This window comes from Hyaena hyaena, unplaced genomic scaffold (genome assembly GCF_003009895.1).
Source record: "Hyaena hyaena isolate Hyena2069 unplaced genomic scaffold, ASM300989v1 scaffold_210, whole genome shotgun sequence".
NCBI lineage: Eukaryota > Metazoa > Chordata > Mammalia > Carnivora > Hyaenidae > Hyaena > Hyaena hyaena.
Window position 1 is genome coordinate 166147 of NW_024080841.1, and position 18918 is coordinate 185064.

An 18918-nucleotide genomic window follows, 5' to 3' on the forward strand; every position below is an offset into this window, starting at 1 on the left:
ACAGTGATCTACAGATTGAATTGCAACCCCTATCAAATTGTCAATGGTCATTTTTTTTTTTGCAAGAAATGGAAAAGCTGACCCTTAAATTCATATGGCATTGCAAAGTCCTCTGAATAGCCAAAACAATCTTTAAAAACAACTTCTTGATTTCAAAATTTAGTACAAAGCAACAGTAATAAAAACAGTGTGTACTGGCACAAGGACGAATGCATAGACTGGTGGAATTGAGTTGAGAATTTAGACATAAACCCATATACCTATGGCCAATTGATTTTTGGCAAAAGTACCAAGATCTTTCAACAGGGAAATGAATGGTATGAAGGCAAGTAAATTATTTATATGCAAAAGAATGAAGTTGGACTCTTATCTCACACCATATACAAAACTTTACTCAACATGAATCAAAGACCTAATTATAAGAGCCAACACCATAAAACTCTTAGACGAAAATATAAGTATAAATCTTCATGACTTTGGCAATGAATTCTTTGATAGGATACCAAAAATATGACCAACTTAAAAAATTAGGCTTTATCAAAATTAAAAGCCTTTGATAATCATAAGACATTAACAAGCAAGTGAAAAGAATCTTCAGAATGGGAGAAAATATTTGCCAATTATACATCTGATAAAGGTCATAATATATTAAAAAACATTCTTGGAACTCAACAATAAAGATAAACCACCAAATTTTAAAATGTACATGGGTTTGATTGGACATTTCTCCAAATGTTATATGCAAATGGGCAACAAGTACATGAAAATATGTTCAACATTATTAGTCATTAAGGTAATGTACATCAAAGCCACAATGAAGTACAACTTTATACACATAGGATCACTAGAATTTAAAAAATGGAAAAAAACAAGTTTCAGTGAGGATATGGAAAAATTATATTTTTTTAGTTTCAAATTTTTTATTTAAATTCCAGTTAACATATAATGTGATATTAGTTTCAGGAGTAGAATTTAGTGATTCATCACTTACATATACTACCCAGTACTCATCACAAGTAACCTCTTAATATCCATCACTCATTTAACCTATCCACCGACCTACCTCCCCTCCAGCAATCTTCAGTTTGTTCTTTTTTGGTTTTAAATGGTTTATTGTCAAGTTGGTTTCCATATAACACCCAGTGCTCATCCCCACACGTGCCCTTCTCCATGCTCATCACCCCTCTTCCTCTCTCCCTCACCCTCAGTTTTTTCTCAGCATTCAAGAGTCTCTCATGGTTTGCCTCTCTCCCTCTCCCCCACTATTTCCCCTCTTCTTCTCCCCCATGGTCCTCCGTTAAGTTCCTCCTAATCTTCCTATACGTGCAAACATATGGTATCTGTCCTTCTCTGCCTGACTTATTTCCCTCAGCATAACACCCTCAAGTTCCATCCATGTTGCTACACATGGCCAGATTTCTTTCTTTCTCATTGGACCATGTAGTATTACATTGTAGAGATAAACCACATCTTCTTGATCCGTTCATCAGTTGATGGGCACTTAGGCTCTTTCCATGTTTTGGCTATTGTGGAGAGTGCTGCTATGAACATTGGGGTACATGTGCTCCTATGCATCAGCATTCCTGTATCCCTTGGGTAAATTCCTAGCAGTGCTATTGCTGGGTCATAGGGGAGTTCTAGTGTTATTTTTTTGAGGAACCTCCACACTTTTCCAGAGGGGCTGCACCAGTTTACATTCCCATCAGCAGTGTAGGAGGGTGCCCGTTTCTCCACATCCTCGCCAGCATCTAGAGTTCTCTGATTTGCTCATTTTAGCCACTCTGACCGGCGTGAGGTGGTATCTCAGTGTGGTTTTGTTTTGTATTTCCCTGATGGGGAGGGAAATTTATCCTTTATCCATTTTGGGTTTATTTTTGTGTATGGTGTGAGAAAATTATCTAGTTTCATTCTTCTACATGTTGCTATCCAGTTCTCCCAGCACCATCTGTTAAAGAGGCTGTCTTTTTTCCATTGGATACTCTTTACTGCTTTGTCAAAAATTAGTTGGCTGTACATTTTTGGGTTCAAATCTGAGTTCTCTATTCCATTGGTCTATGTGTCTGTTTTGTGCCAATACCATACTGTCTTGATGATGACAGCTTTGTAGTAGAAGCTAAAGTCTGAGATGGTGATGCCTCCCGTTTTGGTTTTCTTCTTCAATATTACTTTGGCTATTCGGGGTCTTTTGTTCCATACAAATTTTAGGATAGTTTGTTCTAGTTTTGAGAAGATTGCTGGTGCAATTTTGATTGGGATTGCATTAAATGTGTAGATTGCTTTGGGTAGTAATGACATTTTAACTATATTTATTTTTCCAATTCATGAGCATGAGTGTTTTTCCATTTCTCTGTGTCTTCTTCAATTTCCTTCATAAGTTTTCTATAGTTTTCATCATACAGATCTCTTATATCTTTGGTTAGGTATATTCCTAGGTATTTTGTTGTTTTTTTGTGCAATTGTGAATGGGATCAGTTTCTTGATTTCTCTTTCTGTTGTTTCATTGTTGATGTATAAAAATGCAACTGATTTCTGTACATTGATTTTGTATCTTGCAACTTTGTTGAATTCTTGGATCAGTTCTAGTAGGCTTCTGGTGGAGTCTGTCGGGTTTTCTATGTAGAGTATCATGTCATCTGCGAAGAGTGAAAGTTTGACTTCCTCTTTGCCAATTCTGATGCCTTTGATTTCCTTTTGCTGTCTGATGGATGATGCTAGGACTTCCAGCACTATGTTAAACAACAGTGGTGAGAGTGGACATCCCTGTCATGTTCCTGATCTCAGGGGGAAAGCTCTCAATTTTTCCCCATTGAGGATGATGATAACTGAGGGCTTCTCATAGATGACTATTATGATGTTTAAGTAAGTTCATTCTATCCCAAATATCTCGAGGGTCTTTATTAAGAAGGGATGCTGTATTTTGCCAAATGTTTTTTCTGCATCTATTGACAGGATCATATGGTTTTTATCTTTTCTTCTCTTGATGTGATGGATCACACAGATTGATTTGCGAATATTGAACCAGCCCTGTAACCCAGGAATGAATCCCACTTAATCCTGGTGGATAATTCTTTTTTTGTACTGTTGGATTCGATTTGCAAGTATCTTGTTGAGGATTTTTGCATCCGTATTCATCAAGGATACTGGCCTGTAGTTGATACTGGCCTGTAGTTGTCTTTTTTTCCTGGATCTCTGTCTGGCTTGGGAATCAAAGTGATGCTGGCTTCATAAAATGAGTCGGAAGTTTTCCCTTGATTTCTATTTTTTGGAATAGCTTGAGAAGAATGGGTATTAATTCTGTTTTAAATGTCTGGTAGAATTCCCCAGGGAAGCCATGTGGCCCTAGACTCTTTATTTTTTGGGAAATTTTTGATGACTGATTCAATTACTTCACTAATTATGGGTCTGTTCAGGTTTTCTATCCCTTCCCATGTGAATTTTGGTAGTGCGTGTGTCCATTTTAAGAATTTGTCCATTTCTTCTAAGGTGTCCAATTTGTTGGCATATAATTTTTCATAGTGTTCCCTGATAATTGCTTGTATTTCTGAGGGGTTGGTTGTAATAAGTCCATTTTCATTCATGATTTTGTCTGTTTGCATGCTCTCTCTTTTCTTTTTGAGAAGCCTGGTTAGAGGTTTGTCAATTTTGTTTATTTTTTCAAAAAATCAACTCTTGGTTTCATTGATCTGTTCAACAGTTTCTTTGGTTTCTATATTGTTTATTTCTGCCCTGATATTTTTTGTTTCTCTTCTCCTACTGGGTTTGGGGTGCTCTTGTTGCTCTCCCTCTAGTTCATTTAGGTGTGCTGTTAGATTTTGCACTTGCACTTTTCCTAATTTCTTGATATAGGCCTGGAGTGCAATGTACTTTCCTCTTAGGCCTCCCTTTGCCAGATCCCATAGAGTTTGGATTGTTGTATTTTCGTTTTCATTTGTGTCCATATGTTTTTTAATTTTTTCTCTAATTGCCTGATTGGCCCATTCATTCTTTAGTAGGGTGTTGTTTAACCTCCATGTTTTTGGAGGTTTTCCAGACTTCTTCCTGTGATTGATTTCAAGTGTCATAGCATTGTGATCTGAAAGTGTGCATGGTATGATCTCAATTCTTTTATATTTATTGAGTGCTGCTTTATATTCCAGTATGTGATCTATCTTGGAGAATGTGCCATGCGCACTTGGGAAGAAAGTGAATTGCATAGCCTTAGGATGTAGAGTTCTAAATAAATCTGTCAAATCCGTCTGGTGGAATGTGTCATTCATGTCCATTGTTTCTTTAGTGATTTTCTGTCTAGTTGATGTAAGTGGAGTATTCAAGTCCCCTGCTATTAGCACATTCTTATCCATATGATTGTTTCTGTTTGTGATGGTTTTATATATTTAGGTGCTCCCATATTTGGTGCATAGACATTTATAATTGTTAGCTCTTCCTGATGGATAGACCCTGTAATTATTATATAATGCCCTTTTTTATCCCTTGTTACTGTGTTTACTTTAAAGTCCAGTAGCATGATAGATATTTCTCCATCCGCTTACTTTCAATCTGAAGGTGTCCTCAGGTCTAAATTGAGTTTCTTTTGGACAGAAAATAGATGGATTTTGTTTTTTTTTTAAGTCAGTCCTGCTACACTATGTCTTTTGATTGGGGCATTTACACCATTTACATTCAGTGTTATTATTGAAAAATATCGGTTTAGAGTCATCATGTCCTTTGTGGGATTCATGCTTGTGGTGGTGTCTCTGGTATCTTGTGTTCCTTGCAACATTTCCCTCAGAGCGTCCCCCTCAGGATTTCTTGTAGGGCTGGTTTAGTGGTGACGAATTCTTTCAATTTTTGTTTATTTGGAAAGACTTCTATCCCTCCTTCTATTCTGAATGACAGGCTTGCTGGGTAGAGGATTCTTGGCTGCATATTTTTTCTGTTCATCACATTTAAGATTTCCTGCCATCCCTTTCTGGCCTGCCAAGTTTCAGTAGATAGGTCTGTCACCACTCTGATAGGTTTCCCTTTGTTTGTTAGGGTCCTTTTCTCCCTAGCTGCTTTCAGAATTCTCTCTTTGTCCTTATATTTTGCCAGTTTCGCTATGATATGTTGTGCAGAAGATCGATTCAAGTTACATCTGAGGGGCGTTTTCTGTGCCTCTTGGATATCAATGTCTGTTTCCTTCTCCAGATTGGGGAAGTTCTCTGCTATAATTTGTTCAACGACTCCTTCAGTGCCTCTCCCTCTCTTTTCCTCTTCTGGAATTCCTATGATATGGATATTGTTCCGTTTGATTGTATCGATGAGCTCTCGAACTCTCCTTTCGTGTTCCTGGATCAGTTTATCTCTCTTTTTCTCAGCTTCCTCTTTTTCTATAATTGTGTCTTCTAAATCACTTATTCTCCTTTCTGCACTTCCATCTGTGCATTGAATGCCTCCATTTTGTTTGCATTTCATTTATAGCATTTTTTTAATCCATCACAACTATTTTTAAGCTCCATAGTCTTCGTAGCAATAGTTTCTCTGATGTCTTCCGAGAATTCTTCCATTTCGTCATTTTGGTTAGCTTTCTATCTCTTGTTAGTTTTAAAAGCTTGTTATGCACTCTGCACCTGCGAGTGATGCTGTACCAAAAAAGGCTCTTTGACTGTCTAGGGCCTGTCCGTTTGGAAAGTATTCTTTGAATGGTGTCTCTTGGTCTCTCTTGTTGAGACCTTGGTTATTTTATGTTCCTATTCATAGTGGTATTTGGGACTCTCCACCATGTGTACTTTGGCTTCTTTCTTGAGGTAGCCCTGGGGAAAAAAAAGACAGACAAACACACAGGGAACAAAGGCAAACAAACGCCCAGACAAATGCAATAAACGTGCAAACCAAAAGGGAAAAAGAAAAAAAAAAAGAAAAGGAAGGGACACATACTAAAGAAAAGAGGAAGGAGGGAAGACAAATAATAAAAATAAAAATACATAAAAAAGAAAAAAGAAAAAAGCCCAATAAACAAAGACAGTCTAAAGCATAGAACCAGAATTCCCAGCTACAAATAAAAACCCTGGTCTATGCTGTGCTGATGGAAGAGCATATACAAAGAGAGAAATGACAGGGCAGGGAGAAAGCGAAATTGGAAATGAAATGAGCAGGTAGAAGGAGTAAGAGGCTTTTTTCAAAGAGAGAAAGAGTGGAATATGAATGGAGAGGAGGCGAAAGAAATGACGATGATGCTACTCAGAGAAACTATATAGTCTGATTACTCCAGAGAGAAAGAGATAAAAAGGTAGCGGTGGAGGTGTAGAATTTAATCTAGAGAATGGATTAAATGTGACTGTTTAAGCAAGCTAGAGATCAGAATTAATCAGGGCAGTGCATCCATGTTGGTCTTGCCCCAGATCTGATTTAAAAAAAAAAAAAAAAAAAAGGCAGCTCTCTAGCGGGGATGGGCGTGGTTTGTTCCAGTGCGCCCTGCGGGGTCCTGCCATGGTGGTTGTGGGGAGAAGTGGCAGCACCCCAGTCCCTTCTCGAACCAAGTGTTGCAACTCACTCTTTTGGGTGTGATCTCCCTGTGCCGGGGGCATAGCCAAGGTGGGCCGTGCTCTATGTCCCAAGCCCCGCCTCATTTCCAGATCTTAGTCTGCGCACCCCATTGAAATTGCCCGAAATATAAACTCGCAGGTGAGCCCCTCAGAGCAGTTTCAAGCCTCCCGCCTTTCCCCTGGGGATCCAGCCGGAAGCCGCTGCTCGTGACCCCTCCAGGTCGAGCTGGCAAGTGAAGAGCAGTTTCTCCCGGGGTCCCCTGGGACCAGTGTGTCTCCCCTAGGGTCAGCTAGACAGCAGGGAACCGGGTCCTTCTGTGTCCCAAGCGGAGGTTTTTCTCTTCTCCAGTGACAGGGACAGTGTCTTGAGCAGTTTCAGCCACTCTTTCTTCTTTTTTCCCCCCTAGGCTCACCACGGCTCCCCGCAAAGGGGGATCCCCCTTCCCTCTGTGTCTCTGGTCCCAGCCTGATTTTATCTTCCCCAGTTCGCACTCACACTATAAGGTTTTCTCAGCTAACTCTGTCGCCTTTTCCTCCCAAACTCCTGGATTCCTCCCAAACTCCTGTAAGGGTTCCTATGGTTTCAGGCCTTCTCCTTTTGAGAGATGGGAGCGAGTGAAATATAAGGAGCTCCCTACTTCTCTGCCATCTTGCCTCCAATCCGTCAGTTTGTTCTTTATAATTAAGAGTCTCTTTTATGGTTCGTCTCTCTTTTTTCCCCCTATGAGTGATATTATATGGTGTTTGCCTTTCTCTGACTTATTTTGCTTAGCATAATACACTCTAGCTCTATCCACGTCATTGCAAATGGCAAAATTTCATTCTTTATTGTGGCTGAGTAATATTCCATTGTACGCATATACCACAATTTTTGTATCAATTCATCAGTTGATGGACATTTGGGCTCTTTCCGTAATTTGGCTCTTGTTGATAATGTTGCTGTAGACATTGGGGTACATGTATTCCTTTGAATCAGTATTTTTGTATTCTTTGGGTAAATACCTATTAGTACAATTGTTGGGTTGGAGGGTAGTTCTATTTTTTAACTTTTTGAGGAATCCCTATACTGTTTTTCAGAGTGGCTGCATCCAAGATATGGAGAAATTAGGCCATTGTACATTGTTGGTAGGAATGTAAAGTGCTACAGCCGCTATAGAAAAATAGTTCGGCAATTACTCAGAAAGTTAAACACTGAATTACTAGAAAAACCCTGCATTTCCATTCTTAAGTAACACCCAAAAGAAATGAAAACGGTCACTCAAAGAAGTACATGTGCATACATGTCCACAGCTGCACTATTTACAATGACCATGTGGTGGAAACAACCCAAATGTCTATAACAAATAAGTAGATAATCAATTTTGGAATTGAATGGAATATTATTCAGTCATAAAAAGGAATGAGGTATTGATACATGGTACAAAGTAGATAAACCTCCAAAACACTATGCTAAGTACAAGAAGCCAGACACAAAATGACAAATGCTGTGTGATTCCATTAATAAGACATATTGAGAAGTCCTAAGAGGCAAAATGCAGGTTGGTGATTGCCCGGGACTGGAGCGGTGAAGGATAGGGAGAAAATGTTTAATGGATAAAGGGTTTTACTCATCAGTGATAGAAATGTTTGGAAACTAGATGGAGATAAATAGTGTGAAGATACTAAATAACTGACTCTTTAAAATGGTTAATTTTATAAAATGTGAATTTTGCTCTAATAAATTACTTAAATAATTTTATGACCAACCACCAGAAATTCTAGTAGATCTGAGATAGGTTTTGATTGTGTCCATTTTGAGAAGAAAGCACAAATGGTTCACAGGTTTACCAAGGGCCATGGACTGTTGGCCTCCATGCCAGCTGTACCTTGGGAACTCGCACAAGCTTTATTTCATTATACCATTCCCGTCCTCATTAAGCCCTCTTAGGGCATGACTCAGTGGGCCATATTCACTATGTGTGTGTCAGTTTTGGTCCTTCAAAAGACAAATGTCAAAATGGAATTCCACATGCAAGAGATTTATTTTGGGTAAATAACTGAAAAGAATAAAGAAAGAAGAGAAGAAGTCTGATACCTGTGAAAGGAGAGCAAGAAGACAGAGGATTGGGTAGGAAGAACCTCAGACTTCAGTGTTGTCTCAACCAGGCAATGAAGATCCCCAGAGCAAAGATTATCCATCAGAGACACTCTGCTTTGGGGTGGAATGGCTCATCTCTTATACCTGAATCATCTTCCATCATTGCTGGGAGGAACCCAGGAGAGTGTGACCTCAGTGATGAATGCTGCTGTGGATTCAAAGGCATGGCAGACAGATGTCTACCAACTACTCTTTTGCAGCAGTTTCTCTTTAAGGACAATCTGATCAGTACACCTCCATGGTCGTTACAATGGGATGCTGGACAAGTCCCATAATCTCTCTGAACCCTCATCTGCAAAATGGAGTCAATGTCATCTCCATCACCAGGAGATAAGTACCTGGCATGGTAACTGGAATGAATATAAGTGACTGACCATTTTTCTCTTGCCCATGAACAAACTGGCTCAGAGAGAGAAACCTTCCTGAAGGCCACATAGCTAGTAAGTAACAGGTGTGAGATTAAAACCCAGCCCGACCTCACATCCTATACACATTCTATTCAAGCACATATTTATCTAAGATTTCATTGCCAATATCTGGAACTAGATACTGCATGAATACTCTCTGTATTCTATAAAGCTGTCTGTGGGGAAATATCACCAGGCCTGGGGTTGCACATATGTAGCTTTGACTTAATTTCCTCATGTCTTACTTTCCATTGACACATCACAAAGAATTGCCAAACATCTTCTCTTATCGTTAGATGCATGTTGGCATTTGGAATTTTTGGAAGGATGGTAACATTTCCAGCACTTAAATATTCATCTTTGGTAAACACTATCTTAGGAGGAAAGAACATAAGATGTAAATTGGTTTCATTTAAATCTTACCACTTCATCACACAGCCCCACCAAGTTGTCACTGCCACCCTGGAAATGGCTTCCTTTCTCCCATGTCCTCTTTAGAGAGGCAGATGGATAGCAGCTGCTCCTTGTCTGGGGCTTTTGAGTCATGGGAGGTAGCCAGTTGAGGGTGAGTTGAGCTTTGCTTATTTCCCCTGCTGTTATCACATTGTTTAAAGTGAAATATTTACAGTCCTGATAGCCAGGAGCAACGTGTGGTCAGAGAAGACACACAGAGCACCCTGTGGTTTCTCAGTCATTTGTCTTACTTTGTATGCTTTTCTGGATGTTTCAAGAACACGGCAGCCCATCCCTTCCTCCCTCATATTGCCTATATCATGAAGTCATTTGTCAGCTTCCACTGCAGAAGAGATGACACCAAATGGACTCCTTTGGGCTTTCCCTGCTCAGATTATTTTCTGGCCAAAAGAGAGAAATAGGTTCAGCTTTGGTATGTTGAGGAGATAAACATATGGTGCCTGGTTAACCTTATAACACAGCATTAGTCTGGGGATGCAGTTTTGTAAACATTTTTAATGCTGACCATAGCTAAGTGCTAGAAATTTGGAGTTGAGAAAGATAGTCCCTGTCTTCAAAGAGGGAGACATAGCAAACAAGCTCCGATCGCATGTAATAATTGCAGTGGTAGAATTAAGTTAGAAATGTAGCAGAGCATCAACGGAGAGGCTAATGATTTGGCATGTGTGTCATGGGGTATCCGGATGCATCAGGAAAGGCTGTCAGGAGGAGGTGCTGCCCAAAAGGGACATCAGAAGTAACTGTGGATTCATCAAGTGGCTAACAGAGATTAGCATCATAGGCAGAAGGAAAAGTTTCTGCAAAGACTTGGCGTGTTTGAGGGGATTTAAAGAGGTATTGCTAGAGTGTGAAATACGAGAAGGGATGTCATAAGAGATGAAGCAGAAACCAGAGCAAGAACTGATGTGGTAGTTGATACTAAATGACTTAGACTTAGTGGAGTCAGTGACAGGAAGCCAATGAGGCTAGTAAGGAGGGGAGGTGTGTGGTCACATTAGAAAATCCTGTGCTTCCTGGGGAAGATGAGTACACTAAAAAAGACTGGAGTGTGGGGGATAGAGTCAGTAGTTGAAAGAGGAATCCAGGTGAGAAAAGATGAAGATCAAATTAATGTCAGTGAGTCTGGCAATGAAAAGAAGAGGGCAGACAGGAGAATGAGAGATTTTGAATGAGAGATAATAACAGTAATGGCAATAGTAGGTGGTTGTTGCCGTAGTAACATTTTGAGTCCTTACATCTGTACCAGGGATGTGATACATAAGGTCTCTTTATATTTATGATAACCCTAAAAGATATTAAAGGGCAATAAATCCTTATCCACGATTCTAAAATTTTGTGGAGTTTTTTCATGATTGTAAAATTTTGAAAGTGCACCGAACAAAAAGTTTTTCTAAACTCATTTGCAGTAAAACTTGACTAGACTTTTGAAGTCTAGTCAACTTCGAAAAATCTGACCTGAAACACAAGAGGTTCCTTATAGGTTTTCTGTTACCTCGTGGAAATGGACACACGCTCTCCCGCAGGAATATACATTGTTTGATGACAGAGTGTTACCCAAGACCCTTCTGGGAATAATACCAAATATACAATAGATGTTGAAATGCCCTCTATTTGCATTACAAATTACACTTTATATCCACTTTATTACCTTTTTAATTCCAAAGCTTCCTGATTTCCATAACACATCTGACACCAAGGGTTTCAGATAATGGATTGTGGACCTAAAGTCACCACTTATAGCCACGGACACAAAGGCACGGAGAGAAGTAATTTGTTCAAAGGTACATAACTAGGAGATGGCAGAATTCAAATGGAGACCCAGCATTTTTGGACTCCAGAGCCTGCACTCTGAACTCTATTTCTGCATTGTCTACTGAGGTTGGCAGAAAGAAATCTTAATGATCATTTTATGGATGCAACAACTGATGTGTTTCTTTTTAGCTAGCTTCTGTGAATGGTAATACCTTGCTTTATAGGCATCAGAGGAGTGGGAGCATTTCCTTACCACATTTACTCAAATTGAATTCTTTGGCCAGAAAAAAAAAAAACCCTCTGATGTAATGGAAGAAGTTTCTGGGATTAGAGATAGGTTGCCAGTTTGGAAAGATTCATCAGGTTGAGGTGAAAGTTAATAGTTACCTAAGGTCATGGAAGTCCAGATTGAAGGAATTGGAATAATATTCTGGTGAATATTATTTAACTCACCAAAATGAAATGATGATTTTTACATGCACACAGACACACACACATACACACACACACACAAATTGGGAAGAACCCTGCCAAAATATTGACAGTGGTGAATTTGGGATGGCAAGATTATATTTGATTTTGTTTTTGATTATTAAAGCTTTTCAGATTTTTTACAATTGTCACATTTTACTTTTATAATTAGAAAATATGCTATATATATATATATATATATATATAACAAATGATGTATATTGGGAAAGAGAAAGCAGGAAGTGTCTTGTTAGTAAGTATTACTTTCAGTAAATACTTCTTATGTTCAGTGGGTTGACCACTTTCTTATCCACTTGCTAATCGTCCATGAATACTGGAAAATTTTAAAGTAGAATTTTTGTTAGCTATTTGGATTATCTCCTGTTTTCTAAGTGTTTTTCAGTTTTTTAAAGGTGTACTTGTCTATTTTATTGAAATAACAAATTTTAGAAGGTATCAAAAGATTTCCAGGTCATAGTGAATTGTTTGGTAAAAAATAAAGCAATACTTAATGTAATAAACATTTTAATGACATTAGGAAACTTAGGCAGTCTTTTAAAGCTTATTAAAACCTAATTTTATTTATATTAGGCTTTAGTAAGAAAGTAAAAGACTTTTTGTGTCAAACAAGATATTCTTGTGACACATACATATTAAGAATAGGCAACAACACTTTTGTAAACCACCAGAGGCAAATTTTTTTTTATTGAACATCTGATTTGTGGCCAAGATGATCAAAGGACTCTAAGAATGTGGTAGGCCCAATCTTGGTTTTTAAAGTATATATGTTCTAAATCAGAAGTTTTAACTTTTTTAACTTTTTGTCAAATTATCTCTATAATATTTTCCCTTAAAGGAACAGTAAATAGCATCAGATATGCTGTATGATTTTTTCAAAAATAACCTCTTTTTGGGCCTTGGTTTTCATAGTTGGGGATAATGAAGTCTATTTTATAGAGGTGTGACTAGTGGTGTGCTGGTAAATGGTTAGCAAACAGCCTTCAAAGAAAGAAAAGGCGAAGAAAAAAAAACTCTGATTTGTAGTGTTTCCTAATTTCTGTGGTGTAAATATTTCCACCTTGGCTGATTTCAAAGCTACCATGGTAATATCAAAGCAGGATTATGTAGTATTTCCTCCCTTTCTACATATGTAGTAGATGTAAATAGCCTTAAGAGTGCAGATTATAGTAAAATAATTAGGAAATGACGATTTTTGTGTATTCATTACCTTTGCTTTAAATATAATTTAAAGTTTATACCATTTACTTTTTAATAATGGCTGTGTTCAACAATCAGCTTGCAAAATTCCCGAAAATTTAACAGTTGATTCTGGGAGCCAGTGCAAGCCAGCTCCAGCGTACCACTCACTAGGTGTTGCAAAGATTAAAAGGAAATCATTAATTTTAAAACTGCCTAATTGTGCCTCGAAACATCTTAGGTCCTCCATAAATCTTAATTTTCTCCTCTCTTACTATATGTTTTATTAAGCTCCTTCCTCCTGCTTGGTGTCTCTGACAACACCTCTAGTTTAACACTCATCTCCAAAGACAAATTAGATTGATGCATTATTCAGAATATTGAGGAAAATTTGGCATGATTCACTTTCTTTCAGTCTTCTGAGAAGCTTAGATATGACGGAGAAAGGCATTGATGTCCTCATATCTCCTTGTAAACATTTGTTCCTGTTCACAAAACCTGGCATGTCTGTAATTCACTAACCCCTTTTCCCTAGATCAATAGTTACTCATTTTTCCTCATCCCAGAGCCATCCAAAAAAAGTGATCTCATTAGAGAATTAACCCTGTGGCTTGATTCAACAATGGATGGGAGTTCTGAGAGATGTTTCCCACTGTATATTGGAAAAATATGCACTTCATTAATTTTGATGTAGTCATTTTTTTGTTTTGTCTTTGACTGTAAGCCACATAATTAGAAGTCTGCGTATTAGAGCCTATATGTTTTCCTTTATAAGTAGATTCTTCATGCTTTTCAAAATATAGAAGATAAATATGCTCAATATAAAGACCATAATACTGAAAAATATAAAGGTGAAAACAAATTACTTATAATTTTGCGACTCAGAGAGTCACTGTTATTTTTTTGGTGAATTTCTTGGTTTTTTCCTGTGTATGTGAGTTACTTAATTGGGATCATAGTATATATGGAGTTTAGTGTTCAGCATGGATACCTGTTGAGAGCCATGATGAATCTAGAATATGCATACATTATAGAGAAGCACTGTTGAAAACAAAGTTTCATCAAGAACATAAACTTACCTGTTTTCCTTTCTTCTGTAAATCATCATTATACCTTAATTTCATGATGCAGTTTTGAGGAATTAAACTTTTCAATTCCAAACAATATTATTACTTATTTATAGTAAGCTTCAGGATGAGGTTTGAACACACACACACACACACATACACACACACACACACACACACACACACACAGTTTTGGAGGCAGGCCAAACTGGGTGCCAACTCCAGCTATGTTATTACCTGGCTGTGTAACTTTGGGCAGGTTACTTCAATTCTTTGTGAGCTCAAGTTTCATCACATGTGTAATGAGAATAGTGTTAAGACCTACTTGGAAGGGCCATTAACCAGATTAGATGATGAGAGGATACATATAAAGTGCTGAGGGTACTGTAAGTGCTCTATGAGAGACTGCTACTGTTATTTTCATTCCTGACTGGCCCAGTCCTGCCAGCATGAAACCAAGATAAGAATGAGGCACTGGCTACAGTAGCAGTGGCACAAGGTGAGCTGTGAGGATTTAATATACAGAAAGTATTTAAAACTGTCCCTGAAACCGCATAAGAGCTACATAAGTGTTTGCAATCGTTGGCTGCCAGTACAAGTTAATGGTAACCTATAATTTGTCATCTAAATTGAAACAATTTTCAGTGTAAGGAGGCATTGCTAATAATTAAATTGGAACAATGGGTGTAAATCAGGATGGTCTGGGCTGTATCAGGATAATCCTAGACAAACCAAGACATGTAGTCCACTCTGCCTATCCACCCTGCTCTCCCAAGCCCTTCCCCAAATGTACGTACTGTTAATAGTTTCCCAAACATTTTCCAGTTTCTTTATAAATACACAAGTAAACAGACATGCATATATTCTTATTTTGCTCCCTTTTTATATAAAGGACAATCTTTTCTATATACTGTTTGTAGCTTTATTTTTTTATTTTATAATATATTCTGGAGATCATTTCTTATCAGCACAAATAGCCATTCTTCTTTTTCTTTTAACAGCTGCATGGTATTCCATTGTTTGGATATACAGTTAACCTATTTAACCAATTCTCTATTGTTGAACTTTAGATTGTATACAATATCTAGCTGTTTCGACTAATGCTGTAATGAATAACTTTGTGAGTATGTGCAGAGAAGTGGAGTGGTTGGGTCAAAGGGTACATGCTTTCATAATTTTCAACAGTATTGCTAAATTTCCCACTATAAGCTATGTACCAAATTGCGTTAGTGGTGTGAGAGAGTGCCCATTTCCCCAGGGCATTGACAACAGTATTTTGGCAACCTTTTACTTTTGGTTTTGGCAATTTAATAATATTTTAATAGCAGTATGAATTTCATAATGTGCTGAACAGTAGTCATTATGGTAACTATCCCTGAATATTCCTGACTTTAATGAGATGACCCTTTAGTTTGCCCCTTAAATCTAATTCTGTCTTGGGGCGCCTGGGTGGCTCAGTTGGTTAAGTGTCTGACTTCAGCTCAGGTCATGATCTCATGGTTTGTGGGTTCGAACCTGCGTTGGGCTCTGTGCTGACAGCTAGCTCAGAGCCTGGAGCCTGTCTTTGGATTTTGTATCTCCCTCTCTCTATGACCCTCCCCTGCTCATACTGTCTCTCTTTCTCTCTCTCAAAAATAAATAAAACATTTAAAAAAAATCTAATTCTGTCTTTTGAGCTCAGATATTTTTGTTGTTTTAAGTATCCATATACTCCTATTGTATGGTGCTTTATAAAGTTAAAAAAAACTTTCACAATGTAACCATTTCCTTTTTTTCTTACAGTTTGATCTTTAGAAAAGTATTTTATTCTAATATTTTCTTGATATTTTAGATTTATGTAGCATGCTTAGCCTTCTTTTATTTTTTTCCTCTTTTTTACTGAAGTTTATTTACTTTGAGAGGGAGGGAGGGAGAGAGAGAGAGAGAGAGAATGCATGTGAATGGGGGAGGGACAGAGAGAGAGGGAGAGAATCCTAAGCAGGCTCTGTACTGTCCTCCCTTCCTCCCTTTCTCTCCCTCCCTCCCCTTCTCTCTCTGATTTCACATATAAGTGATATCATGCAATATTTATCTTTCTCTATCTGGCTTACTTCACTTAGCATAATACCTTCCAGGTTTATCCATATTGTTGCAAGTGGCAGGATTTCTTTCATTTTAAAGGCTGAATAATAATATTTCATATACATGTGTATATATTTACATATATATGTAAATACTTTATATGTGTATGTATACATAACATATATATTCCATATATATGTATATAATTAACAATATCTAGTATATGTGCTGCCAAAGCAAGCATGTGAAATATTGATATCTACTGGTATATTACCTTTTCTTTATCCATTCATCCATCACCACACTCTCAGGTTGTTTCCATACCTCTTTGAGATAGTGATTTCATTTCCTTTGGATATATACCCAGAAGTAGGATTACTACTTTTTTATTTTTAATTTTGAGGAAACTCCATATTTCGCATGATGGCTTTACAGGTTATATTCTCACCAACAATGTACAAGGGTTCCCTTTTCTCCACATCCTCAGCAGCATTTGTTATTGCTTCTCTGTTTGATAATAGACATCCTAGCCTTATGTTTCTGATTTGCATTTTCCTGATACTGAGCACCTTTTCACATACCTATTAGGCATTTGTATGTCTTTGGAAAATTGTCTCTGCAGGTCCTTTGTGCATTTTTAAGTCGATTATTTTTTTTTTGCTATTGAGTTGTATTAGGTCTTTATATATTTTGGATATTGACCCTTTATTGTATTTGTGGCTTGCAAATATTTTCTCCCATTCCATATGTTGCCTTTTCATTTTGTCGATGGTTTTTCTTGTTGTGGAAAAGCTTTTTACTTTGTTGTAGTCCCACTTATTTCTTTTTTCTTTTGTTGCCTTTGCTGTTAGTGTCGATTCCAAAAAAAAATCATTGCTAAGATCAATGTCAAGGAGCTTAACCTATATGTTTTCTTCTAGAAGTATATGGTGTTAGGTTTTAGGTTCAAGTCTTTAATCCATTTTGCATCCATTTTTCTGATAATCATCCGGTTTTATTCTTTAATATGTGAATATCCTATTTTTCCAGCACCATTTATTGAAGAGAATGTCCTTTCCTGATTATGTATTCTTGGCACCTTTGTTGAAAATTAATTGACCACATATGCATGGGTTTATATCTGGGCTCTTTATTCTGTTCCATTGGTTTGTGTGTCTTTCTGCCAATACCATACTTTTTGATTATTATCTAGTTTTGTTATATAGTTTGAAATCATGAAGTGTGATGCTTCCAGTTTTGCTCTTCATTCTCAAAACTGGTTTGACTGTCTAAAGTCTTTTCTGGTACCATGCTAATTTTAATATTGTTTTTTCTATTTTTGTGAAATATGTCATTGGAATTTTGATAGGGCTTGCATTGAATCTGTAGGGTACAATTCTTTCATCCCATGAACACTGAATATTTTTCTTTTTATTTATGTGTTCTTCTGTTTCTTTCATTAGTGTCTTATAGTTTTCAGCATACAGGTCTTTTTGCTTCCTTGGTTAAATTTATTCCCAAATATTTTACTCTTTTTGATACTTTTATGTAGATGGATTATTTTTATAATTTCTCTTTTTTGACAGTTTGTTCTTAGTATATAGTAACAAAACTAATTTTTGTATATTGATTTTGTATCCTGCAATTTTACTGAATTTGTTTTTTAGTTCTAAGTTTTTTTGCTAGAGACTTTAGGATTTTCTTTATATAAGATCATGTCATCTGCAAACAAAGATAATTTTACATGCTCTTTTCTGATGTGGATGATTTTTATTTTTATTTTTTGACTAATTCCTCTGGCTAGACATTCCAGTACTATGTGGAATAGAAGTGGTAAGAGTGGGCATCCTTATCTTGTTTCTGATTTTAGAGGAAAAGCTTTCAGCTTTTCATTCTTTATAATGCTAGCTGTGGACTTCTCATATACAGGTTTTATTATGTTGAAGCATATTCCTTTTGTATTAAATGTGTTGAGAGTTTTTATCATGAAAGGATGTTGAATTTTGTCAAATGCTCTTTCTGCATATATTGACATGATCATATGATTTCTTTTTTTTTTAATGTTTATTTGTTGTGAGGGAGAGAAACAGAGTGTGAGCAGGGGAGGGGCAGAGAGAGAGAGGGAGACACAGAACCTGAAGCAGGCTCCAGGCTCCGACCCGTCAGCACAGAGCCCGACATGGGGCTTGAACCTACGAACCATGAGATCATGACCCAAGCTGAAGTCAGACACTTAACCAGCTGAGCCACCCAGGCACCCCTGATTTCTATCCTTAATTTTGTTAATGTAGTATATCATATTTTTTTTGATTTGCAGATGTTGAGCTATCCTTGCATCCCAGAAATAAATCTTACTTGATCGTGGTGTATGATCCTTTTAATGTACCTTTTATCACAGTTTGCAGATATTTTGTTGAGGATTTTCGTATCAGTGTTTATCAGGGATATTGGGCCAAATTTTTTTTTCTTGCAGTGTTCTTGTCTGGCTTTGGTGCTAGTGTAATGTTGGCCATGTAAAACGAATTTGGAAGTGTTCCCTCTTCAGTTTTTTGGAAGAGTCAGAGAAGAGTTTGTTTTAATTCTTCCTTAAGTGTTTGGTAAAATTTAACAGTGAAACCATCTGGTCCTGGATTATTCTTTGTTGGGACTTTGTGATTACTGATATAGTCTCCTTACTAGTAAGTTATATGTTCAGATTTTCTATTTTTCATGATTCAGTCTTGGTAAGTTGTATGTTCAGGAATTTATCCATTTTTTCTAGGTTATCTAATAGGTTGGCTTATAATTGTTCACAATAACTTCTTATGATCCTTGGTTATGTCTGTGTTAACAGTCATAATGTCCTCTTTTTCATTTTTAATTATATTTAT

General features: G+C 37.2%; 1 protein-coding gene across 1 annotated transcript in view; it reads left to right on the top strand.

Moving 5' to 3' along the window:
* The window catches only part of CPNE4 (copine 4), a 476281-nt gene that overhangs the window by 73116 nt on the left and 384247 nt on the right, over positions 1–18918 (top strand). The gene's annotated exons all lie outside the window — the stretch shown is intronic.